Here is a 26,983-nt window from a genome sequence, read left to right on the forward strand (position 1 = left end):
AGCTGGTTGTGGTTCTTTGCTTGGTGGGGTGACCCAAACCTTCATTACTGAAGGATCTGGGCAATTAGTAGTCATGTCAGAATTGAGTTGCTCTACTTTCCCGTAGACTTTAATCACAGGACATGGTGGTACTAAGAGATGCCCTAAGGGATCTTCTGCATTCCAGACATAATCTTCTTTACCTTCATTATGCAACGCCAATCTGACTTGCCCTTGATAGTCAGGATCAATCACACCAGCCAATATGCGAACTTCCTTCTTTGCCTGTTGGTCTGGAGTCTTGAGGAGCCAAAGTGGCTGGGTGGCCTTCTTAACTTCCAGTTTCAATGGAATCTGTGTTATGTCTCCAGAAGAGATCATTCTTTCCTTTGGAATTAAGACCTCTAGAGAGGCAGAGCATTGCTTCAGGGGAATAGGAAGAAAAATTTTGTGAGTTGGTCACTGGGGGTAATAGTGAATGATGCCACTCCCATTTCCACCTATTGATTCCTGCAGCTGTGAATCCTGGCTATTGGAGAAATAGTACCATATACTGGATGCTTGTTTAGAGCATAAATAGCTTCCAGGAGAGCATTGCCCCAACGCTGTGAAGCATTGCCACCTACCTGGCACAGTAATTCTGTCCTTAGGAGGCCATTCCATCATTCCATCAAGCCAGCTGCTTCAGGATGATGTGGAACATGGTAAGACCAGTGAATTCCATGAGCATGGGCCCATTACCACACTTCATTTGCTGTGAAGTGAGTCCCCTGATTGAAGACAATGCTGTGTGGGATCCCATAACAGTGGATAAGGCATTCTGTAAGTCCACAGTGGTAGTTTTGGAAGCATTGGATCCAAGGAAGATAAATCCGTATCCAGCGAGTAAGTGTCTATCCCAGTAAGAACAAAAAGCTTCCCTTTCCATGATGGAAGCTGTCCAATGTAATCAATCCACCACCAGGTTTCTGGCTAATAGCCTCAAGGGATGGTACCATCTCAGGGATTCAGTGCTGTTCTCTGTTGCTGGCAGATTGAGCACACTGCAGTGGCTGTAACCAAGTCGTCCTTGAAGAGTGGAAGTCCATGTTGCTGAGCCCATACATAACCTCCATCCCTGCCACCATGGCCACTTTGCTCATGAGTCCATTGGGCCGGGGAAAGAAGATGACAGTTGCCACAGAACCCATCATCATGTCTACTTGACTGTTAAAATCCTCCTTTGCCCAGGTCACCCTTTGCTGAGCATTCACATGAGACACAAATATCTCCACTTCTTTGGCCCGTTCAGAGAGGTCTAGCCACATACATCTTCCCCATACCTCCTTGTCACCAATTTTCTAATCTTGTTCCTTCCAAGTCCCTGACCATCTAGACAAACCATTGGCCATAGCCCATGAATCAGTATACAATCACACATCTGGGCATTTCTCCTTCCAACCAAGGCAAAGTGAACAACCAGGTGCACTGCTTGAAGTTCTGTCCATAGTGAGGATTTCCCTTCACCACTGTCCTTCAGGGAGGTCCCAGAAAGGGGCTGTAGAGCTGCCGCTGTCCACTTTCGAGTGGTGCCTGCATATTGCACAGAACCATCTGTAAGCCAGGCATGAGTTTTCTCTCCCTCAGTCAACTAACCACAAGGAACCCCCTTGAGGCCATAGGTACAGACTGAGAGATAGAAGGTAATGTGACAGGAGTAGAGACCATGGATATTTGGAACACTTCCTCGTGCAACTTTTTTGTGCCTTCAGGTCCTGTTCGGGCCCAATCTCATACATACCAATTCCATTTAATGACGGAGTACTGCAGTGCACGTGCAACTTCATGGCTCTGTGGGTCAGAAAACACCCAGTTCATGATGGGCATCTCAGGTCACATGGTGACTTGGTGGCATGGTTAAGCATTAAGTCTCTCTATTTTTTATTAAGGCCCAGAAACAAACCAAAATCTGTTTCTTAAAAGGACAGTAGTTATTCGCAGAGGATGGCAGGGCTTTACTCTCAAATCCTAAGGGACTGCACTGTGATTCACCAATAGGGGCCTGCCAAAGTCACCACACAGCTTCTCTATCTGCTACTGCCACTTCATACACCATGGGATCAGCTGGGCCATGTGGCCCAAGTGGCAGAGACACTTGTACAGCAGCCTGAACCTATTGCAGAGCCTTTTCCTTTTCTGGGACCCTCTCAAAACTAGCATCTTTTCAAGTCACTTGAAAAATAGGCCAGAGTAACACAGCCAAATGAGGGATATGTTGCCTCTGAAATCCAGAGGCCCACCAGGCAATGTGGGTCCTTTTAGCTGTAGAAGGGGCCAGATATAACAACTTATCCTTCACTTTAGAAAGAATATCTCTACATGCCCCACACCACTGGACTCCTAGAAGTTTCACTACTTAGGTGGAAAGCACCTGAATTTCTGTGGGATTAATTTCCCACCCTCTAGATTTTTAGCATGCAAATGTATTACCAATAAGTCCAGAGTCATTGACACTTCTTCCTTACTAGGTCCTATCATCATAACGTCAACAATGTAATGGACCAGTATGATGCCTTGTGAGAGGGAAAGGCAAGCAGGCTCTCTGTGGGCTAAATTATGACACAGGGCTGAAGAGTTGATATACCACTGAGGTAGGCCAGTAAAAATGTACTGCTGGGCTTGCAAGCTGAAGGTGAAGTGCTTCTGGTGTCCCTTTGAAATCAGAATCAAGATAAAGTCATGGTCCAAACCAATAGCTGCATGCCAGGTAGCAGGAGATGTATTAATTCATTCAAGCAATGAAACCACATCTGGTATAGCAGCTGCAATTGGAGTCACCACCTGGATAAATTAGAATAATCCACTGTCATTACCTATGATCCATCTGTTTTTTTCCACAGACCAAATAGGCAAGTTGAATGGAGATGTGTTGGGAATCACCACCCTTGCTTCCTTCAAGTTCTTAATGGTGGCAGTAATCTCTACAGTCCCTCCAGGAATGTGGTATTGCTTTTGCTTTACTATTTTCCTAGGTAAGAGAAGTTCTAATGGTTCCCATTTGGCTTTTCCTACCATAATAGCTCTTACTTCACTTGTCGGAGATCCAATGTGGGGCATCTACTGGTTGCTGAGTAAATCTATTCCAGTTATGCATTCTGGAACTGAGGAAAACTACAGGATAGGTTCAGGGACCCACTGGGCCCAATTTGAGATGAACCTGAGTGAAGACTCCATAAATAAGCTGATCTTCATATGCCCCCAGTCTGACTGGTGGGCCACAGTCATGTTTTGAATGTCCTGGAATTATTGTCAACTCAGAGCCATTATCCAGTAATCCCCAAGGAGTCTGATTACTTCCTTTTCCCCAACGAACAGCCACTCTCATAAAAGGCTGTAACTTACATTGGGGGAAGGCTGGAAAAAAGGATAACAGCATAAATATTTGGAATTGTAGTGGGATTCTTCCTCAAGGGAACACAGCCCCCCTCTTCATTTAAGGGGCTGTGAGTCTGTAAACTGTCTCTAGTCCGGGAATTGATTGAGGGGCCATGACTCTCTATTCTGGTGGTTCAAGTTAGACTGCCATTCACCTGACCTAGAATTCTTCTGCTTGTACAGATCAAGTAAATACTTAAGAGATTGCCAATCTATTTCCTAGAGGCAACAGGACTAAGTAGCCAATAACGTGAGCTCGTAAGAGTCAGACTATTCTGTTTACTGTTTTGACTCTACTGTCTATTATGGTAACTATGCTTGCCTTGTTTTTGTTGATTTTGTGGCACTACTTGGGCCCTACCACTACATGGTAAAATCAGTCCCATTGTACTCAGGTTCTTAATTCAGTCATGGCAGTTACCACTGTCAAATTTGACTTACATAAGATAGCAATCACAGCAGTCTTCAAGGATGATGGGTATCTCTTCACAAATTTGTTGCTCAACCTTATGGTAAAAAGGTGTGTCCTCTGGGCACTCCATGTGTGGGTTTGTTAGTCTAACCTGATAAATCCACACTAACATGCCAATTTTTCTAAGCCTTTGAATACCTTTTTCTACAGCATATCAAGGCAGGTCTGGTACTTCAACTTGATTTGGTGTAGGCCGACGTGCAATCCGTGCTTCAGTGAACCAAAAAAATGAACTTTAAATCCTTTCTTAACCTCTCAAACAGAAACAGTGAATGAAGAATCTGTGCTTAGTGGGCCCATATCAATAAACTCAGGCTGATCCAACTTTATGGTCCTTGCAACATTATCCCACACCCTCAATAGCCTCCCACACATATTCCCTAGGTTTCTGTTTGTACGTGTTAGAAAAGTCAAGCAGTTCTTTTCGAGTGCAGCATGCCTCTTCCTGGGTACTTCACCATATGGGGCTCACTGGCACTTAAGTCTAGTTATAGGTCTAGAAGCAAAAGTGGGTGGTACAGGTGAGTCCTGGGAATTTTAAACAATGTCTTGTAAGGCACCGACCCTAGACAGTGCTCAGACAATGACTCATTTCCTGCCCCAGGCAACATCTCAGACAAAGGCTCTTCAGACACAGTTGGGTTAATCTCATCAGATGGGGGTGGAGGGGATAATGGTTTTACTGGGGATGGTAACTTTGCATACAAAGAAGGAGTAGTCTATTCAGATGGGAGTAAGATGGCTCATTCTGTTGACAGGAGTGAGTGAACAGAATTTAGAGGCTCAGTGTCCCCAACTTACTGATTATCTTCCCATATGTCCCCATCCCAAGTTTCAGGACCTCATTTCTTCCCAATCAATGCCTTTACTTTAATTCAGACATCACTTGAGTTTGAGAATTCAGTTTGTATTGTAATTCAGCCATCTTACAATCAGACTCTGAGTTTTGTTTTCAGCAATATCAGCTCTTTTACTATGAGACATGAAGCTTTCTTTCAGGGAAAAAGTGGCTACTTTCAGGTCTTTTATTCAGCACTTGAGCTGCAACTCTGAAGCCCTGGGATTATCTCTTTCTTTCACTACTTTTTCTAGAGAAAGTAGGACCAACCTACCAGCTTCCCTATACTTCTTATTCTGACAAAATTGTAGAAAAGTATCAAACATGTGATCATCCAGAGTCTTGCTTCTCACAAATACTTGATCTATTGGTGGTGATATTTTGCATATTAACATTGCCATCTCATGCCATGGATTATCAGCATCCTCTTTACTACCGGATGTAGAGTTGTCAGTGCCTTTAAGACTAGTAAGATTTGAGAATCAATCTAGAAAACTTATCCTTATGATTTTGTTTCTGCAGAATCACTTTCAATATCAAATATCTTAGGCTGGGTTCTCCAGAGCCGCAAAACAGTGAAGCACATATACATAGAGAGACATTTATCTCATCGAAATGGCACTATGCAGTTGTAGAGACTGGCATGTCCCAAGCCCATGAGTCAGGCATCCGGCTAGAGGCTTTTCCTGACTCACATAGTTGCAGGGACTGATGAACCCAAGATTGGTCAGTTAGGCTGTGGGGGATGATGAATCCAAGATTGACAGGTAATACGGCAGGCAGCCATTTCAGAGACTGTGGAGGCCAACGAATCCCAAGATCGGCAGGCAATAGAGAGGCTGTTGGCACAAGTCCCAAGAACTGTAGGTCAAATGATGACAAGCCAGATGCAGAGTCCTGAGCAAGGGATCAAGCTTTGCCAGAAAGCATATATATACACACATATATATACATTATATATATACATAGATGCATATATACATATATACCCAAAACCAAACCAAACCCGTTGCCATTGAGTCAATTCCGACTCATAGCAACCGTATAGGACAGGGTAGAACTGCCCCATAGAGTTTCCAAGGAGTGCCTGGCAGATTCGAACTACCGACCTTTTGGTTAGCAGCCATAGCACTTAACCACGACGTCACCAGGGTTTCCAATACATATATACACATACATATGTGTGTGTATATATATATATATATATATATATATATATATACACGCATCCCATAGAAAGCTCCCCTTACAGTTGATTGGCTCATCACATCAGATCATATCATGGAGGATGACTGCAACATTACGTAACTGCCCAATTACATGATTACACAACTACCAGACTGCATCATTACATAACTGCCAAACCACTGAGAATCATGGCCCAGCCAAGATGACGCACAACTTTCACCATCGCTTCCTACAATGCCATTAAAGTCTCACAGATAGGAACACAAGAACCATAGTCCAACTTGGTTATCAAAGTCCAACCTGGCTGCATCTTAATCAACAATCCAGAGGGAATGACTGAAGGTCTGTTTCCAAGGAGCAAAGGACACGGGCCCAGCACTGAGTGCTTCCTCATAAGGACTCTGCAGAAAATATGTCCCTTGGGGCTACCTCTGTTGTTGTGTGCCATGGAATAGATTCTAACTCATAGTGACCATATAGGACAGTAGAACTGCTCCATAGGGTTTACAAGGCCATAATATTTTTAAATATAATTTTATTTGTTTTGTTGCTGTTGTTGAAAAGATATACAGCAAAACATATACCAGTTCAACAGTTTCTACATGTACCATTGAGTGACATTGATTACATTCTTCCAATTGTGTAGCCATTCTCACTTTCTTTTTCTGAGTTGTTCCTCCCCCAGTAAGATGATTCCCTTAAGGGAAGACTTCAGAAGATATTTTTGGTTTAAGGTTTTAAGGTTATCTCAGGGCAATAGTTTCAGGGGTTCATTCAACCTTCATGGCTCCAGGAAGTCTGGAGTCCATGACTATTTGAAATTCTATTCTACATTTTCCCCCTTTTGATGAGAATTCTTCTATGGAATCTTTCATCAGAATATTCAGTAATGGTAGCTGGGCACCATCCAGTTCTTCTTTCATAGCAAAGATAGCAGTTGTTCATGAGGCAATTAGGTACACATTCCATTTCTTCCTCCTATTCCTGACTCTTCTCATTCCTTTGTTGCTCTAGGCAAATAGAGACCAATTGTTGTGTCTTGGATGGCTGCTTGCAAGCTTTTAAAACACCGGGCAGTACACATTGAAATAGAGAGTAAAACAGAAACACTAAACAGACTATTAGGCCAATTAATTATCTGACATGTCCCATGAAAACATGACTCTAAACCTCCAAACCAACAAACCAAATCCAGTGAAGTTTTTGGTTATACACAATCAGCCTCAGCAGCTACTCTTTGTCATTTTGGTCATTGTAAATATATCTATCATGTAACTTTCATCAGTTCACCTTTTTACAGGTGTACAACTTGACAACAATTACAATAATATCCTGTGCAGCCCTACCCTTAATCAAAGCATAATTCTCACCACTGTTAACCCCACTTTACCTCTTCATTCCACCCCGGTAACCACTAAGAAGCTTTGTTCTCTATACATTTGTCTTCTCTTGTTTTTTTTTTTTTATGTAAGTGAGGTCATACAATATTTGTCCTTTTTGTGAGTGACTTATTTCACTCAGCATAATGTCTTCCAGTTCCATCCATATTGTAGCATGTATCAAGACTTCATTTCTTCTACTGGCTGAGTAGAATTCACTGTATGCATGTACCACATTTTGTTTATCCATTCATCTGTTGATGGGCATTTAGGTTGTTCCCACATTTTTGCTATTGTAAACAGTGCTGCAATGAACACTGGTGTATAAGCCTCTTCTTGACCCTCCTTTCAAATCTTTTGGGTGTATACCTAGGAGTGGAATTGCCGGGTCATATGGTTCTCCACCACTTGTCTGTCAGTTTGTCATACCACATTGGGTTGCATGTTGCTGTGATACTGGAAGTTATGCCACGGGTATTTCCAATACCAGCAGGGTCACCGCTGGCAGACAGGTTTCAGTGGACCTTCCAGACTAAGACATGCTAGGAAGGAGGACCTGGCAATCTACTTCTGAAAAAAATTGGACGGTGAAAACCATACGTTTAGCAGGGAAACATTGTCTGATACACTGCCAGAAGATGAGCTGCTCTGGTTGGAAGACACTCAAAGTATGACTGGGGAAGAGCTACCTTCTCGAAGTAGAGTCAACCTTAGAGATATGGATGGAGTCAAGATTTCGAGACCTTCTTTTGCTGATATGGCATTACTGAAAGTGAGAAGAAACAGCTGCAAACATCCTTTAAAAATAGGAAAGTGGAAAGTGTGAAATATCAATCTAGGAAAATAGGAAGTTGTCAAAAATGAAATGGAATGCATAAAAAGCAATATCGTAGGTATTGTCGTTGTTGTTCTTAGCTACCATCTAGTTAATTCCAACTCATAGCAACCCTATGTACAACAGAACAAAACACTGCCTGGTCCTGCACCATCTTCATGATTATTGTTTTGCTTGAGCCCATAGTTGCAGCCACTGTGTCAATCTGTCTCATTGAGGGTCTTCCACTCCTTTGCTGACCTTTCACTTTACCAAGCATGATGTCCTTCTCCAGAGGCTTGTCCCTCCTTGATAAAATGTCCAAAGTATGTGAGACAAAGTCTCGCCATCCTCACTTCTAAGAAGCATTCTGGCTGTGCCTCTTCCAAGACAGATTTGTTCATTCTTTTGGTAGTCCATGGTATATTCAACATTCTTCTTTGGACACCATGATGCAAAGGCATCAATTCTTCTTCAGTCTTCCTCATTCACTGCCCAGCTCCCTCATGCATATGAGGAGATTGAACACATCATGGCTTGGGTCAAAAGTATATTAATTCTGAAAACAACATCTTTGGTTTTTAACACTTTTGCAGCAGATTTGCTTAATACAATGCATCGTTTGATTTCTTGACTGCTGCTTCCATGGCTGTTGATTGTGGAACCAAGTAAAATGAAATCCTTGATAACTTCAATCTTTTCTCCATTTATCATGATGTTGCTTATTGGTTCAATTGTGAGGATTTTTGTTTTCTAGTGTTGAGGTTTAAAATCCTCACAACTGGACAAATGAGTAACATCATGATAAACGGAGAAAAGATTGAAGTTGTCAAAGATTTCATTTTACTTTGACCCACAATCAACAGCCATGGAAGCAGCAGTCAAGAAATCAAAAGACACATTGCATTGGGTAAATCTGATGCAAAGGACCTCCTTAAAGTGTTGAAAAGCAAAGATGTCACCTTGAAGACTAAGGTGCGCCTGACCCAAGCCATGGTATTTTCAATCGCAATCATATGCATGTGAAAGCTGGACAATGAATCAGGAAGACCGAAGAAGAGTTGATGCCTTTGAATTGTGGTGTTGGTGAAGAATATCGAATATACCATGGACTGTCAAAAGAACAAACAAACCCGTCTTAGAAGAAATACAACCAGAATGCTCCTTAGAAGCAAGGATGGCGAGACTGCGTCTTACATATTTTGGACAGGTTGTCAGGAGGGATCAGTCCATGGAGAAGGACATCATGCTTGGCAGAGTACAGGGTCAGTGGAAAAGAGGAAGACCGTCAACGAGGTGGATTGGCACAGTGGCTGCAACAATGAGCTCAAGCATAACAACAATTGTAAGGATGGCTCAGGACTGGACAGTGTTTCATTCTGTTGTGTATAGGGTCACTATGAATCAGAACCGACTCAACGGCGCTTAACAACAATAACAAAGTGTTGAGGTGTAATCCATAATGAAGGCTGTAGTCTTTGATCTTCATCAGTAAGTGCTTGAAGTCCGTTTCACTTTCAGCAAGCAAGGTTGTGTCATCTGCATAACACAGGTTGTTAATGAGTCTTCCTCCAACCCTTACACCATATTCTTCTTCATGCAGTCCAGCATCTCTGATTATTTGCTCAGCATACAGATTGAACAAGTATGGTGAAAGGATACAAGCCTGATGTACACCTTTCCTGACTTTAAACCATGCAGTATCCCCTAGATTAGTTTGAATGACTACCTCTTGATCTATGTACAGATCCTCATAAGCACAATTAAGTGTTCTGGAATTCCCATTCTTTCCAGTGTTATCCATATTTTGTTATTATCTGCACAGTCAAATGCCTTTGCATAGTCAATAAAACACAGATAAACATCATCCTGGTGTTCTCTTCTTTCAGCCAGGATCCATCTTACCTCAGCATTGGTATCCCTCATTCTCTTCTGAATGTGGCTTGAACTTCTTGCAGTTTCCTGTCGATGTACTGCTGCAACCACTTTTGAATGATGATCTTCAGCAAAATTTTATTTGAGTGTGATATCAGTGATATTGTTCGATAATTTCCACATTCTGTCAAACCACCTTTATTTGGAATGGGCACAAATGTGGATCTCTACCAGTCAGTTGACCACATAGCTGTTTCCCATATTTCATGGCATAGATGAGTGAGTGCTTCTAGCCCTGTATTTGTTGAAACATCTCAATTGGTGTTCCATCAATTCCTGGAGCCTTGTTTTTAGCCAATACCTTCAATACCTTCCTTCAATACCATCAGTTATTGATCATGTGCTACCTCCTGAAATGGTTGTATGTCGACCAGTTCTTTTTAGTACAGTGACTCTGTGTATTCCTTCCATCTTCTTTTGATGCTTCCTGAGCTGTTCACTATTTTTCCCATAGAATCCTTCAATATTGCAACACAGGTCTTGAATTTTTTCTTCAGCTCTCTCTGCCTAAGAAATGCTGAGCGTGTACTTCCCTTTTGGTTTTCTAACTCCGGGTCTTGTGCATTTCGTTATAATACTTTACCCTGTCTTCTCGAGCTGCCCTTTGACATCTTCTCTTAGCTTTTTTACTTCATCATTTCTGCCATTGGTTTTAGCTACTCTACATTCAAAAGCAAGTTTCAGAGCCTCTTCTGACACCCATTTTTGTCCTTTGTTTCCTGTCTTTTTAATGACAGTTTGCTCTCTTCAAATATGATGTCCTTGATATCATTCCATAACTCGTCTGGCCTTCGTTCGTTAATACTCCATAAGTCAAATCTTTTCTTGGGATGATCTCTAAATTCAGGTGGGTTGTAGACAAGGGCTGTATTTGGCTCTCACAGACTTGTTTTAATTTTCTTCCACTTCCACTTGAACTTGCATGTCAATTTGTCATGCCTTGTTTTTCTTTTTGGTACAGTGACTGAAATGGTATTAGTGATCCGAAACGGACTGGTATTGGCCATTTTGAATCTGACAATCATGTGGTCTACTATGGCAAGAATGACAAATTGAAGAGGAACGGTGAGAAATTCATCACCAAAAAAAAATTTTTTTTCAGGATCTATCCTGAAGCACAGTGCTGTCTGTGATATGATAATATCCATACACCTACGAGGAAGACCACTTACTAATGACTATTATACAAATTTGTGCACCAACCACTAAGGCCAAAGATGAAGAAGTTGAAGACTTTTACCAACTCCTGCAGTCTGAAATTGATCTAATGTGCAATCAGGATGCATTGACTTACTGGTGATTGGAATGTGAAAGTTCAAAATAAAGAAGGATCTTTGTTTGGAAAATATGGTCTTGGTGATAGAAACAACGAAGGAGATCACAAGACCAATGGTTTATTCAAGTAAATATCTTTTTTCATCAACATAAATGGTGACTGTACATGTGGACCTTGTGGGATGGAATACACAGGAATCAAATGGACTGCATCTGTGGAAAGAGAAGATGGAGAAGCTCTATATCATCAGTCAGAACTAGGCCAGGGGCTGACTGTGGAACAGACCACCAGTTGCTCACATGCAAAAATACCTGTTGCTGTTGTGTCGATTATGACTCACAGCAACCCTATATGTTTTAAAATCAGGAAGTGTGAGTCCTCCTACTTTGTTCTTCTCTTTCAACCTTGCTTTAGCTGTTTGGGACCTCTCGCCATTCCATACGCTGTTGGATTTTGTTTGCTAGTATTTGTTGAGGATTTTTTTCTTCTATATTCATAAGAGATATTTGTTGTAATTTTCTTTTGCTGTCTTTGGTTCGGGTATGAAGGTTGCGTTTGCTTTGTAGAACATATTAGGTAGTATGCCTTCCTTTTCTATTTTTTGGAAGTGTTTAAACAGTATTGGTGTCAATTTTTTTTTCTAAACGTTTGGTAGAAATCCCCAGTGAAGCAGTCTGGTCCAGGAGTTTTTTTTTGTTGTTGTTAGGAGGTTTTTGATCACCAATTCTATTTCTTTACTTGTTATTAGTCTGCTGAGACTTTCTATTTTCTCTTGAGTCAGTTTAGGTCAGTTAGTGTGCCAAGGCTGTAATTTTCATGGAAACAGATTGCCACACCTTTCTCCCTCAGAGTGACTGATGGGTTTGAGTGGCCTATCTTTCAGTTAGCAGCTGAACACTTAACCACTCTGCCACCAGGGCACCTTGGAGATAGCTCTACCTGACACTAATTCAATTTGCTATTTTGTGATGCCTTAAAACAAAAAAACAAGCTGGGGGAAGAAGAAAGGAAGGGAAGAAGAAGTGAAGAAGAAGATAGGTAAACCAGCTGTCATCAAGTGATTCCATGTGTGTTAGAATAGAACTTTGCTCCACAGGATTTTCAAAGGCTGATTTTTTGGAAGTAGATCACCATGCCTTTCTTCCAAGGTGCCTCTGAGCGACTCAAACCTCTAACCTTTCAGTTAGCAGCCAAGCACTTAACCATTTGCACCACTCAGGGACTCCAGAAGAAAGGTAAGCACTAGTATTTTGCTATAAAGCATAAGAATATGTAATTCCTCTCTAAATGTGTTTTGACATTCCCAGTTCCACTAAGGGGGGTAGCTTGGAGGTCAGCAGTACAGGTCTTACTGACATCCTACTATCCAACGAAAGACAAAATATTGAAAACCTGATATCATGGGCAGGTTCAGAACTTTTGACAGTGTTGTGGCCATATTTAACACTCCATTATACAATAACTTTTGTTCATTTCCTGAGAAGCAATGTAATGTAAAAGGGGAATAAATGTTTCTAAAACCATTTTAATCCAAAAAAACCCAAACCCGTTGCTGTTGAGTCGATTCTGATTTATAGCGACCCTAGACAGAGTAGAACTGCCCCAGAGGGCTCCCAAGCAGCAGCTGGTGGATTCAAATTGCTGACATTTTGGTTGGCAGCCAAGCTCTCAACCACTGCACCACCAGGGCTCCATAGCTATTTTAAAGGTGGTTAAATTGGGGCCCAGGAAAGTAAATATCCCAAAGACTCTGGTCAGCCTGTGTTGTTATTTGGTATGGAATTAGGCCCCTGATCCTCAGCCCAGGCTTTCGTCTTGTAGATGGTCCCCTCCTGGTTGGATCGCCCACCTGTCAAGGGTCTTACCTCCACGCCATCTTTCCACTATTCACAACACAGAAAATAGCTTCTCTCCAGTTAGCTCATTTCCAGGACCTCCTCTTACCTTATATTAGGTTCTCATCTTCCAGATCAGATCAAAAATAAATATTTGGCGTTTCTTTGAACTTCTTGTAGAGTGGAGGAACATTTCAAAAATGGAAATGAAATATATACTAATTGAACTAGCAAAAGAGTACATTCTCGATTAGTTGTTTTCTTAAGAAGGAAAAACCCTTTCATAGATAGTACCTAAGAGGTCACATGAGTCGGAATCAATTCCAGGACAACTACACAATAACATGTGAACAGCTCTGTGTGGTACTTCACAATGTTTATCTCATCTAAGCCCCATGACAAACCCTACAAACTAAGCGTTGTTATCCATGATTTATAAGTAAGCCAACTGAATTGCAGAAAATTCATTTCACTTGCCCAAGTTTACACAGCTAGCAGATGAAAAACCAGGATTCAAATCCAGATCTGATTGTATTACAAAGTCTGGCTTAGAACCACAGTAATCTGCTGCTTTCCTTGTTATCTCTTTGATAATTATCAAGCTACCATTGATAATTTTTAATGACTTTAAATAGCTTTATTAAGGTATAACTGCTATATAATAAAAATACACTGTACATATTTAAAATGAATAATTTGAGAGGTTTTGATGTGTGAATCTGTGAAACCATCACCACAATGAAGACTATGAAGATATTTATCACTCACCAAAGTTCCCTTGTATTACAAATTAAAAACCCCCAAAACATTTTCAAGTAAGAATCTAACTCCTCTGGTGACATGTTTTCTATGAGCATATTCACACGTCTCAATAATCAATATTAACTGCCCTTTTCACAATTTAGAAATCAAAAAACCGAGAAAACATGATCTATTTTATTCTCCTTTTATTATTATAGAATAAATTCTCCCCTAAATTATACTTCATTATGATCTCACAATACAGAATATTCCTACCAGTTAATTCATTCAAAACTATAGATACATGAAAGTAGATATGACATAAAGCTACACTTAAGAGGGAAGCTGAAAGTTCAGAACGGTTTTTTTTTTTTAAATAACATTTTATTCTGTTTTAGGTGAAAGAATACACAGCAAATTAGTTTCCTATTTAACAATTTTTATATAAATTGTTCCATGACATTGTTTATATTTTTCACAATGTGTCAGCATTCTCGTTTCCATTCTGTTTGTTCTGTTTCTAGTTAATCTATTTTCTCTGCCTCTCCTTATCTTCTCATCTTTGCTTTAGTATAAATGTTGACCGGTCTCATGCAGTTCATTATTTAAGGGAGCACAGTACGCATGCGTGACATTGTTTATTTTATAAGTCAATCTATTATTTGGCTGAAAGGTGTCCTCCGGAAGTGGCTTCTATCCCAAGTTCAAAGGCATCTTAGGGCAATAATCTCAGGGGTTTCTCTAGCCTCTATAAAAAAAAAAATTTTTTTCCTCTATAGGTCCAATAAATTTGGCCTTTTTGGTGGTGGTGTTCTGCTTCAGATGAAGGTTTACAGAACAAACTAGTTTCTCATTAAACAGTTAGTACATATTGTTTTATGACATTGGTTAACAATCCCATGACATGTCAACATTCTCCCTTCTCAACCTTGGGCTCCCTATTACCACTTTTCCTGTCCCCTCCTGCCTTCTAGTCCTTGCCCCTGGGCTGGAATGCCCCTTCAGTCTCATTTTATTTTATGGGCCTTTCTAATCTTTGGCTGACGAGTGAACCTCAGGAGTGACTTCATTACTGAGTTATACTCTTGGAGTTTCTCCAGTCTCTGTCAGGCCAGTAAGTCTGGTCTTTTTTGTGGGTTGGGATTTTGTTGTACATTTTTCTCCAGCCCTATCTGGGACCCTCTATTGTGATCCCTGTCAAAGCAGTCAGTGGTGGTACCTGGGCACCATCTAGTCATGCTGGATTTAGTCTGGTGGAGGCTGTGGTAGTGGACCATTAGTCCTTTGGACTAATGTTTGCCTTATGTCTTTAGTTTTCTTCATTCTCCCTTGCTCCCAAAGGGGTGAGACCAGTAGAGTATCTTAGATGGCGACTCACAGGCTTTTAAGACCCCAGACGCTATTCACCAAAGCAGAATGTAGAACATTTTCTTTATAAACTGTGTTATGCCAATTGAGCTAGATGTTCCCCAAGACCACGGTCCCCGCAGCCCTCAGCCCAACAATTCAGTCTCTCAGGGCATTCCGAGGTGTCTATGGAGCTTCCATGACCTTGTCTCGTACAAGTCATGCTGGCATCCCCAGTATTGTGTACTGTCTTACTCTTCACCAAAGTTACCACTTATCTACTGTCTAGTTAATGTTTTTCCATCCCTACCCCTGCCCTGCCTTGTAACCATCAAAGATTGTTTTTGTGTGTAAACCTTTTTGTGAGTTTTTACAGTAGTGGTCTCATACAATACTTGTACTTTTGTGATTGACTTATTTCATTCAGCATAATGCCCTCCAGATTCATACATGTTATGAGATGCTTTGCAGGGTCATCATTGTCCTTTATGATTGCTTAATACTCCATTGTGTGTATGTACCATAGTTTGTTTATCCATTCATCTGTTGATGGGCATCTAGGTTGTTCCCATCTTTTTGTTATTGTGAACAATGCTGCAATGAACATGAATATGCATATGTCTATTCCTGGGACGACTCTTATTTCTCTAGGATATAGTCCCAGGAGTGGGATTGCTGGATCATATGGTATTTCTATTTCTAAGTTTCTAAGGAAACACCATATCGTTTTTCAAAATGGTTGTATCATTTTGCATTCCCACCAGCAGTGCATAAGAGTCCCGATCTCCCTGCAGCCTCTCCAATCTATGTTATTTCCTGTTTTTTTTTTTTTTTTCATTCATACCACTAATGCTGGGGTGAGATGGTATCTCATTGCAGTTTTGATTTGCATTTCTCTAATGGTTAGTGATCACAAGCATTTCCTCATGTGTCTGTTGGCTGCTTGAATGTCTTCTTTGGTGAAGTGTCTGTTCATTCCCTTTGCCCATTTTTCAGTTGGATTACTTGTCTTTTTGTTGTAGAGGTGTTGGATTTTCTGTAGATTTTAGAGATTAGACCTTTGCCTGATTTGTAATAGCCAAATTTTTTTTCCCAGTCTGTAAGTTCTCTTTTTACTCTTTTGGTGAATCATTTGATGAATGTAAGTGTTTAATTTTTAGAAGATCCCAGTTATCTAGCTTATCTTCTGGAGTTTGTGTGTTGTTGGTTATGGTTTGTATCCTGTTAATGCCATGTATTAGGGTCTCTATCATTGATCCTATTTTTTCTTCTATGAACTTTGTTGTTCTTGGCTTTATATTTAGGTCTTTGATCCATTCTGAATTAGTTTTTGTATATGGTATGAGGTGTGGGTCCCGTTTCAGTTTTTTGCAGATGGACATCCAGTTTTTTGATGTACCTTGGCTCCTTGTCATAGATCAGGTGACTGTAGGTGGATGGATTTACATCTGGGTTCTCAATTCTGTTCCATTGGTCAATGTATCTGTTTTACCAGTACCAGGCTGTTTTGACTAATATAGCTGTATAGTAGGTTCTGAGGTCAGGTAGTGCAAATCCTCCTACTTTATTCTTCTTCTTCAATAGTGCTTTACTTATCTGGGCTTCTTCCCTTTCCATATAAAGTTAATGATTAGTTTTTCCATCTCTTTAAAAAATGTTGTTGGTGTCTGGATTGGGATTGGGTTGTATTTGTAATCACTTTGGGTAGAATTGCCATTTTCACAATGTTGAGTCCACCTATCCATGAGCATGGTATGTTTTTCCATTTTGATCTCTTTTGGTTTCTTGCAGTTGTGTTTTGTAGTTTTCTTTGTATAGGTCTTTTACATCCCTAGTTAGATTTATTCCTAAGTACTTTATTTTTTTAGGGGCTATTATATTGTTTTCCTGATTTCCTTTTCATTGTTCTCTTTATTGGTATATAGGAATCCAACTGATTTCCATATGCTTATCTTGTTTCCTGCTACTCTGCTGAATCTTTCCATTAGTTCCAGTAGTTGTCTCTTGGAGTCTTTTGGGTTTTTTATATATAGTATAATACAAATGGGACAGTTTAACTTCCTTACCAATTTGGATGCCCTTTATTCCTTTTTCTTGCCTTATTGCTCTAACTAGGACTTCCAGCACAATGTTAAACGGAAGTGGTGATGAAGGCATCCTTGTCTTGTTCCTGTTCTCTAGGGGAATGTTTTCACCCTGTCTCCATTAAGAATGATGTTGGCCATTGGTTTTGCATCCAAAACCACCAGACTAAACCCACTGCCATCAAGTTGATTCCAACTCATGGAGACCCTATAGGACAGTGTACAGCTGCCCCATAGGGTTTCCAAAGAGCACCTGGTTCATTCAAACTGCCAACCTTTTGGTTAGCAGCCATAGCTCTTAACCACTACGTCACCAGGGTTTCCTTGTTTTTGCATAGATGCACTTTATTATGTTGAGAAATTTCCCTTCTATACCCATTTTATTGAGAGTTTTTATCAGCAAGGGGTGTTGGACTTTCTGCATCGATTGAGATTATCATGTAATTCTTTTCTTTTGTTTTATTTATGTGGTGGATTATGTCGATTGCTTTTCTAATGTTGAACCATACTTGCATTCCTGGTATGAATCCTATTGGGTCGTGGTGTATTATTTTTTTTGATATGATGCTGAATTCTATTGGCTAGAAGTTTCTTGAGAATTTTTGCGTGTATGGTCATGACAGATATTGGTCTAATTTTCTTTTTTTGTGGTGTCTTTGGTTTTGATATCAGGGTTATGCTGGCTTCCTAGAATGAATTTGGAGGTGTTGCTTCCTTTTCTATGTTCTAAAATAGTTTGAGTACTACTGGTGTAAGCTCTATTCTGAATGTTTGGTAGAATTCTCCAGTGACGCCATCTGGGCCAGGGCTTTTTTGTTGTTGTTATTGGACTTTTTTTTTTTTTTTTTTTTAATCACCTTTTCAAACTCTTCTCTTGTCATGGGTCTGTTCAGATTTTCAACATCATTTTGTGTTAGTTTGGGTAAGTAGTGTGTTTCTAGAAATTTGTCCATTTCCTATAGGTTTTCAAATTTGCTGGAGTATAGTTTTTCATAATACTCTGTTATGATCCTTTTTATTTCAGTTGGATCTGTTGTAATGTTCCCCATTTCATTTCTTATTTGGGTTATTTGTGTCCTCTTGTGTTTTTCTTTTGTCAATTTGGCCAGTGGTTTGTGGATTTTGTCGATCCTTTCAAAGAACCAACTTTTGGTTTTGTTAATTCTTCCTCTTGTTTTTCTATTCTCTATTTCTTTTATTTCTGCTCTGATCTTTATTATTTCCTTTCTTCTGGTGCCGTGAGCTTTTTTTTTGTTTGTTTGAGTTGTATAGCTAATGTTTTGATTTTGGCCCTTCTTTCTCGATGTGTGCATCTATTTCAATAAATTGACCTTTGTGGACTGCCTTTGCTGTTTTCCAAAGGATTTGATATGATGTGTTTTCATTCTCGTTTGATTCTAGGAGTTTTTTTGTTTTTTATTACATCTCTGATTTCTTCTATTACTCAGTGGTTTTTAAGCAGGATGTTATTCAGTTTTCATGTAAATGATCCTTTTTCCTTGCTCTTACTGTTTTTAATTTCTACCTTAATGGTATTGTGGTCAAAGAAGATACATCGTATTATCTCTGTGTTTTGGATTTTGTTGAGGGTTGCTCTGTGGCCTAAGATGTAGTCTATTCCAGAAAATGTTCCATGTGCACTGAAAAAGAACGTGTACTTTGCAGCTGTTGAGTGGAGTGTTCTGTATATGTCTGTGAGTTCAAGTTGGCTGATTGTGCCCTTTAGCTCTTCTGTATCTTTGTTGAATTTCTTTCTAGATGTTCTGTCCTTTACTGCGAGTGGTATTTTAAAGTTTCCTGTTATTGTGGAACTGTCAATTTCTCTTTTCAGTGCTGTTAGAGTTTGTTTTATGTATTTTAGAGCCCTGTCATTGGGTGTATAGGTGTTTATTATCATTATATCTTCATGATGGATCATCCTTTAATCATTGTGTAGTGCCCTTCTTTATCTTTTATGGTGGATTTTGTTTTAAAGCCTATTTTATCTGGAATTAGTATTGCCACTCCTGCTCTTTTTTGGTAGCTGTTTGCTTGATACATATTTTTTCCATCCTTTGATTTTTAATAAGTTTACATCTTTTTTTCTAAGGTGCATCTCTTGTAGACAGCATATTGATGGATCCTGTTTTTTTTTAATCCATTCTGTCACTCTCTGTGTCTTTATGGGTGCATTTAGGCCATTTACATTCAATGTAATTATTGATAGGTTGTGAGTTTATTGCTGTCATTTTGTAGTGGTTTTTTTTTTTTTTTTTTTTTTATGTGATGCTGATGTTTTCTTTGTTCCTGTTATTCTTCAGTGCTGAATTCCTTTTGTTTGTGGATTTTTTTTTTTTTACATTTCTTTTGTTTTTGTAGATTTTGTTTTTCTGAGACTTTTATGTTGTTCTTCTTTATTTTGATGAGTAGTTTTGTTAACTTTCTTTGTGTCTACCTCAAAATTTATCCTTATCTTCCCAGGTTTGAGCCAGCCTACTATTACTTGGTATCGCCTTGCCTTCCTCTCCATTAGAGAGTTCTATACCTACACGGTTTATTCCCTCTGTTACTGTTCTGATGTTGTTGTCATTTACAGATTAACCTCTCTGGTTCCCTGTTGTAATTCTTTTGGTTTTGGATACTTCTTGAGCGTTTATTTCCTACATTGGTTATCTGGCTGGTACAATCCTGTGTCCTAGATTCAGGCTGTGATCTGATGTTGTTTGTTCTCAGACAGAAGAACTCCCTTTAATAATTCTTGTGAGTCTGGTTTGATTTTTACATATTCCCTTAACTTCTGTTTATCTGGAAATGTCCTAATTTCACCATCGTATTTGAATGAGAGTCTTACAGGATATATTATTCTTGGTTGGCAATTTGTTTCTTTCAAGGTTTATACATGTCATCCCATTGCCTTCTTGCCTGCATGGTTTCTGCTGAATGATCAGAGCTTAGTCTTATTATTTCTGCTCTGTATGTGACTTTTCATTTTTCTCGAGCTGCTCTGAGGGTTCTTTTTTTGTCTTTGATTTTAGCAAGTGTGATTATGATATGTGTTGGTGATTTTCTTTTGGGGGCTACCCTATATGGGGTTCGTTGAGTTTCTTGGATGGTTAGCTTTTCATCTTTCATGATATCAGGGAAGTTTTCTGTCAGCAATTCTTCAATGATTCTTTCTGTGTTTTCCGTTTTCTCCCCCTGTTCTGGAACTCCAATCACACAACTTTTTGCTTTTGATTGTGTCTCACGTAATTCTCAGGGTTTCTTCATTTTTCTTTGATATTTCCTCAAACAGATTTGTATCCAAGTGTTTGTCTTCAATTTCACTGATCCTGTCTTCCATCATTTTAAACCTGCTCTTCAGCCCTTCTATGAAACTGTCCATTCCTGAAAGCTTCTTCTTTATCTTTTGGATTCCTAATTTTTTTTTAATGATTTCTAGTTGTGAATTTATTTTGGCATTTTGTCCCCACATTATTTTCCTGAATTCTTCCATTTTTTGTGTGTATTTTCCATGAATTTGTCTATTTTTTCCTCATTTTTGTCTGCTTTTTGCTTCAACACTTAGATAGATCTGAATATTAGAGATTTGAATTCCCTATCAGGTAGTTCTAGTCCCTTTTCTCCTAATGGAAAGTCATCTGGTGTTTTATTTTGGACACCTACTGGAACCATCTTATCCTGTTTTTTTCATATATTTTGATATTGTCTGCTGTCTTCAGGACATTCAGTAGTTATTTTCTTCATTTTTTGATTGTAGATTTGTTTGTTTCATCCTGTTTTTGTGTTTTATTTGGTTATGTCTGCGTAGGTAGGCTGTGCATTCTTTGTTGTTTGCTCATCTGTGGTCGCAATTATTTTCACCTCCTTGTCCAATGGGCAGGGCCAGTCGCTCAGCTATGGTGCAGCAGGACAGGTCCAGCTGAAGGGGAGGGGCTGGGATTGGTTGTTTGTGGCATATACTAGGGCCGACAGGGCAGGCCAGGAATCAGTGTAGGGCAGGTTTCAGTAGGCCATGCCTGTGGTTTTCAGGGGTGTGATGTTCAGTGCACAGTGCAGGTAAGCAGGAGGGAAGGCGGAGGTTATGATGTGTGGAGCAAAGATGGATATGGAAAAGAGGAAAGAGGGGAGAGAGATACAGGGGCCAAAAACAAACAAAAAAGTGCTAAGGAAGCTTGCCATTGGAATAGAGAGATGAGAAATCAAGAAATGGAGAAAAAGAAAAAGGGAAAAAGAAAAAATAATAACAAATAAATAAAAATTTGAAACAAACAAACAAAAAAGGATAGAAAAGCCTCCAAGGATTCCAAAGGTGTGGCTGTGAAGGCTGGAGAAGTGGCTCCCAGGCTGTGCAGTAAAGATGTCACACAGAGCCAGGTATGTAGGAGACAGGAAAATAAGGTAAGTAGAGAGATATGAGAAACTGAGAACTGAAGAAAGAAAGGAAAAAAGAAAAAAGAAATGCTCCCAGAGAACCCACCAGCATGGCTCCGCAGATCTGGGAAGTGGCTCCCAAGCTGCACAGTATAGCTCAGCTAAAAAGAGCTCCCAAGTCACAAAAAGAAAAAGAAAACAAACAAAACAAAACTGAACAAAAACCAAAACAAAAGCCCCAGGGATTTCACCAATGTGGCCGCTTAGGCCAGGGAAGCAGTTCCCCAGTCAAGCAGGGCTTCACAGCCTTTCAAGAAGAAGCAAAGATGGCACATGGAGCCAGGTGTTCAAGAGAAAGAGTGGGGATGTGGTGAGACACACGGAAGAAACCAAAAGAAGTAGAAAAAAGCAATACCAGCATCAAACAAATGGCACTCAGGAGGCCAGCCAGCGTGGGCAGGGTGAATCCAAGTGGCAGAGGGCCAAAGTCAGTGCCACCTGGTCAAGAAACTGGCCAGTAGGAAGCAGAGGAGGCTGAGTAGGGGGAAGAAGTGTCAGGGGTGGGAAAGTGCTGGTTACTTAGTGCTCTGTCTCCTGCTGGGAGCTCCGTGAAGCTGTTTTCCCATAATCTCTGTCCACTGAACTCCGATGTGCGTGGGGAAAATCCAAGTCACATGGAACCTACACTTCCTGGCTGGCCCAGTGATCACAGCCAGCTAGGAAGCAAGGGAGGTTGAGCAGGGGGAAGAAGGATGGGGTGTGGAAAAGCATATATCACTGGTTACTGGGGCCTCTGTCTCCTGTAGGGACCTCTGTGAAGCTGCTTTCCCTGTCCACCAAACTCCAGTGTGGGTGGGGAAAATCCATGTGGCATGGACCCTGCACTTCCCAGCCAGCTGAGCTACTGCAGCCAGCTAGGAAGTAGTAGAAGTAGAGCAGGGGGGAGAAGGATGAGGGGTGGGAAAGCATATATCGCTGGTTACCAGGTGCTCTGTCTCCTGCTGGGAGCTCTGTGAAGCTGCTTTCCTGTACACCTTGCCCATGGATCTCTGACAGGAGTCGAAGATAATGAATCTGTCCTACGTTAACTGATAGGGGACCTCTGCATGTAGTTCTCCTCGCTCTCTGTGCTCTGTCAGTTTCTTTTTCTATTCGGTGCTTGGCTGAGTTTTTATCTCTTCATTTGATGCTTAGGGTTCCAGGATTGATGTTTGTCTCTGTTTTACTTAGTTTTTTGGGTCTTTGCTGTGGACAGGTGGCGTGGAGCCTCTGTCTGTAGCACCGTGTTGGCTCCACTTCTCCTAAATTTGGCCTTTTTTATGAATTTGAGTTTTGTTCTACATTTTTTCTCCCATTCTATCTGGGACTTTTCATTGTGTCCCTGGACCCACTGATAATTTTTTACATTACATCTAACATGTTAAAAATTATCATTCATAAATCTCTTTTAGGAGCCATTATTCATATACCGGAGACACTTAGAAGTCAAAAGACTTGTCAAAATCACAACAGCTTGTTAGAGGAGGTTCGTAGCCACCTCTTCCTGAAGTCTCTCTCCTGTCTTTCTGGGCTATCTCAGTGTGAAGACTTGATGAGCAGAGATTTTATCTGGTAACCACCCTAACTTTCCTTTTCATTATCATTGTTTTGTAAATTATATACCAACTAAGTTACCAAATCTCCCATTAAGAACTTATTTCTAAAGTAATATAATGCCTCCCCTCAAGTGATTTAGTAGCATGTAAGTTGTAAGTTCAACAATAACCACACTCTATATTTTTTTTATAGCAGGTAGCAGGGAGCAGTGGTCACAGAACAAATAACTGCTAAAGCTAAAAGAGAATCAAGAGCAAAATACTGTGCAAGGTAAGAAATGTTCAGGGTCAGAATGGAAGCCTTCTTAAAGGGGAATGGATTTTGAAGGGTGAGTATAATTTCCAGGAAGAAATGAGAGAAAAAAAGATAATGCATATGTTTAACCTACTTAAAAGTTGAAGTCACAACCTAATTATGAGAACTTGGGAAATTATTTTGCATGCTAATACTACTGGCCAACTATGAATATGAAAGAAGGTAAAATTTCAGCTTCAGAAATAATGAAGCTGAGTCTTACTTCTATTTAAAAATCTGGAGTCTCTGACTCATGTACTTAGACTTAGTTACATTTTTTCATATATTTAAAATTATGAAGATAACATAAACACAAAAATAGAAAATAATATAAGAAACACCCTTGTACCCACTACCTGGTTTACTCAATTCTTTCATTTGCCACATTTGCTTCAGTTATAAATATATATTTTAATACTATTGTAGGCTGTCTCCACTGACAAAATACCATGCTGCAGTTCAACTGTATCAGATCTGAATAACCAACAGAGGGGGAATTTAGAGTCCCCAGATAAGATAAGGGGGATTTGAAGAAGAGATCCTACCACTTTGAAAAGAGCATAGAAGGAAAATATGGCCAGTGGTCCATGAATTATAAAAGAATGATCTCTGAGAGATGCAAGGTTACTTTGCAAAGGCATATCTAATACAGAACTTAATTTATAGAAATTCCTTTAACATAAGCTTTGTTAAAAATATTGACACACCTTACAACTTCAACTGCAGTGAGTCTATAAAGGAAGAGATAATTGCAGTCTCTTTATTAAATGAGGTTATCTGGTTATAGAGCTGCAGTTAGCCAGATGGCTGCAGATGACTTGCTGATAGACACGTTCGGACTCTCATCATTTAGAATTTCTAATGACTTACTGAAATTTAAATTTGTATTTCCTGTGAGAGTATTTGCTAGGGAGATTTTAAGAAGTGAACAAAGGAAAGGTTTAGCCTGCTAAAGAGTGGAGTCAACAAGCAGGGAATGCTCCTAGAAAACAAATACTGCTGTGAAACTATGAATGTGATGACCACTAGTAATTTATTTCTTCTTATTGGGTAATACTAATAAAGAATATTAGTATCTATCTATCTGCATCTTTATATTTACTAAGTGAAATAATCAAATGTGAGAAGAAGGTCAGATTCCTGTCTTCCCTTTTCTATTAGTAGGGTTATTCTATGAACATGAAAGTAATAAAATTGCATATCTCCAAAATATTCTACATATCTTTCATTAAACTTAAGTGACCTTTCCTCCAATTAAGGAAAAGTTCTGAAAATTAATATAGTAAATAAAATCTACTCATCTTATTACAAATAATATTCCAAATATATTTTTATCCACATAAGCATTTGTCGAATACCTTCATTGAATATGTTTATCCATATCTATACCTATATAGATACATATATTTTAAAATCCCTGCATATTGGTCCCTACCAAAGAATCCAACCAGATTATGGATTTCTTGTAGATATAATATAGGTATTTTATGAAGTGACTTCCTCTGTCACCTCCATCACTGGTTGAGAAATTGTTTGGGTATTTTTATTAGGCAAAGAATCTTAGATTTTAAAAAGCAGCACCCTTCAGCCAAAGGTTAGACAGGCCCATGAAACAAACAATAATACGTGCAGCTCAGCCATGTGTATGAGACTAAACGTGTATGCTAGCCCGGAGACAAGTATGGGAAGGCAGGAGAGGACAGGAAACTTGGACAAATGGAAATGGGGAGCCCAAGATCAAGAAGGGGAGACTGTGGATATGTTGCAGGGTTGGCAACCAATGTCACAAAACAATATGTTTACTAGTTATTTAATGAGAAACTAATGTGCTTTGTAAACCTTCATCTAAATCACAATAAAAAAGAAAGACAGAAAGAAAGAAAAGTAAATAAATAAAAAGGAAGGGGTATTTGGAGGGATGAAACTGTTCTGGAACTAGATAGAAGTGATGGCTCACAACAACATGGTGAATTTAAAAATGCCCCTGAATTGAGTTGCACACTTTGAAATGGTGGATTTTGTCATCTGTATTTTACCAATTTTTTCAAGTACTTATTTTGTTCTTGTAGAGGACACTGTTCAATGTTTCAGTCTCTCTGAGATGGATAACACCTAGTTTAAATTCTAATTATAGAACATAGTTTAGAAGGTTATTCAAGAGGAATGGGAGATTTGGTAACTTTCTTAGTCATCTAGTGCTGGTATAACAGAAATACCACAAGCAGATAGCTCTAACAAGCAGAAATTTACTCTCTCATAGTTTAGGAAGCTAGAAGTCCAAATTCAGGGTGCCAGCTCTAGGGGAAGCCTTTCTCTCTCTGTCCACTCTGGGGGAAGGTCCTTGTCTCTTCAGAGCCTCTGCTCCTGGGCGATCTTCATGTGGCTTGGCATCTTCTTCCGCCTTGTCTGCTTCTCTTTCTTGCTTGTTTAGTTTCTTTTATATCTCAAAAGACACACCCTACACTAATCCTGTCTCTTTAACATAACAAAGACAACCCATTCTCAAATAAGATTATGACCACAGGCATAAAAAAAAAAAAAAAATTTTTTCATTGAGTCAATTCTGACTCAGAGAGACCCTGTAGGACAAAGTAGAACTGCCCCCAAGAAGCGGCTGGTGGATTTGAACTGCTGACCTTTTAGGTTAGCAGCCAAGCTCTTAACCACTGTGCCACCAGAGCTAGAGGTTTAGGATTTACAGGACGTATTTTTTTTTTTTTTTTTTTGAGGGGACATAATTCAGTCCATAACAGTAATTTACTGGAAGACTGGGAGTGATTTAGCATCCCTGTATCTGTGGCAATTTCGCTTATAATATTAACTTTGATTTAAAACATTGAGCTCTCATCAGGCCAAAAAATCAAAAATGGAAACAAGACACCCTCTGGTCTCCCCTGAACACGTGTCCCCAGGCCGGCTGGCCTCCCTCACGGGCAGCAGGCAGCTTTCTAGACGACACATAAACAAGTGTCTTTGACAGAAAGGCCAAGTGGCTCCAGGCCCTGATGATAGCTCACACTAACAAAGCAGGGAAGTCGGGACTCGGGGTTTATTTACAAAGCCTACGTGCTAGAAATGACAGAGATAAAGCCTTTCCCAGGAGGAGCAACACCAAGCCAGGGGAGCAATGCTCCTTCTCCTCCTTCTGACACAGCATCCCAGTGGAGCAGCTGGCCCAGAAAAGAACGAAGGACTGCTCTGGCCTTGGCCCACCAGTACCAGTTGCCATCGAGACAGTTCCGACTCACGGTGACCCCATGTGTGGCAGAGTAGAACTGTGCTCCTTAGGGTTTTCTGTGGCTGCTTTTGCAGAATAGATTGCCAGACCTTTTGTCCGAGGCTCCTCTGGGTGGACTGGAATCATTAACCTTTCAGGTAGCAGCAGAGTACCTTCACCATTTGCACCACCCAGGGACTCCCCCTTTGCCCACAGGGCGG

At 40.0% G+C, this 26,983-nt stretch overlaps 1 long non-coding RNA gene across 2 annotated transcripts in view; it reads left to right on the forward strand.

Annotated features, from left to right (window-relative positions):
* The window catches only part of LOC126062691 (uncharacterized), a 70,229-nt gene extending 46,702 nt beyond the window's left edge, over window positions 1-23,527 (forward strand). Inside the window, exons 5-6 of one of the 2 annotated variants that reach the window (XR_007514116.1) lie at window positions 2,859-2,990; window positions 23,107-23,133. This is a non-coding gene — a long non-coding RNA (uncharacterized LOC126062691). Of the gene's footprint in view, window positions 1-2,858; window positions 2,991-23,106; window positions 23,134-23,443 lie in introns of those variants that run through there. The other variant, XR_007514115.1, reaches the window with a different exon arrangement.
* Window positions 23,528-26,983: the final 3,456 nt, after the last annotated feature.

This window comes from Elephas maximus, chromosome 19 (genome assembly GCF_024166365.1).
Source record: "Elephas maximus indicus isolate mEleMax1 chromosome 19, mEleMax1 primary haplotype, whole genome shotgun sequence".
NCBI classification, from domain to species: domain Eukaryota; kingdom Metazoa; phylum Chordata; class Mammalia; order Proboscidea; family Elephantidae; genus Elephas; species Elephas maximus.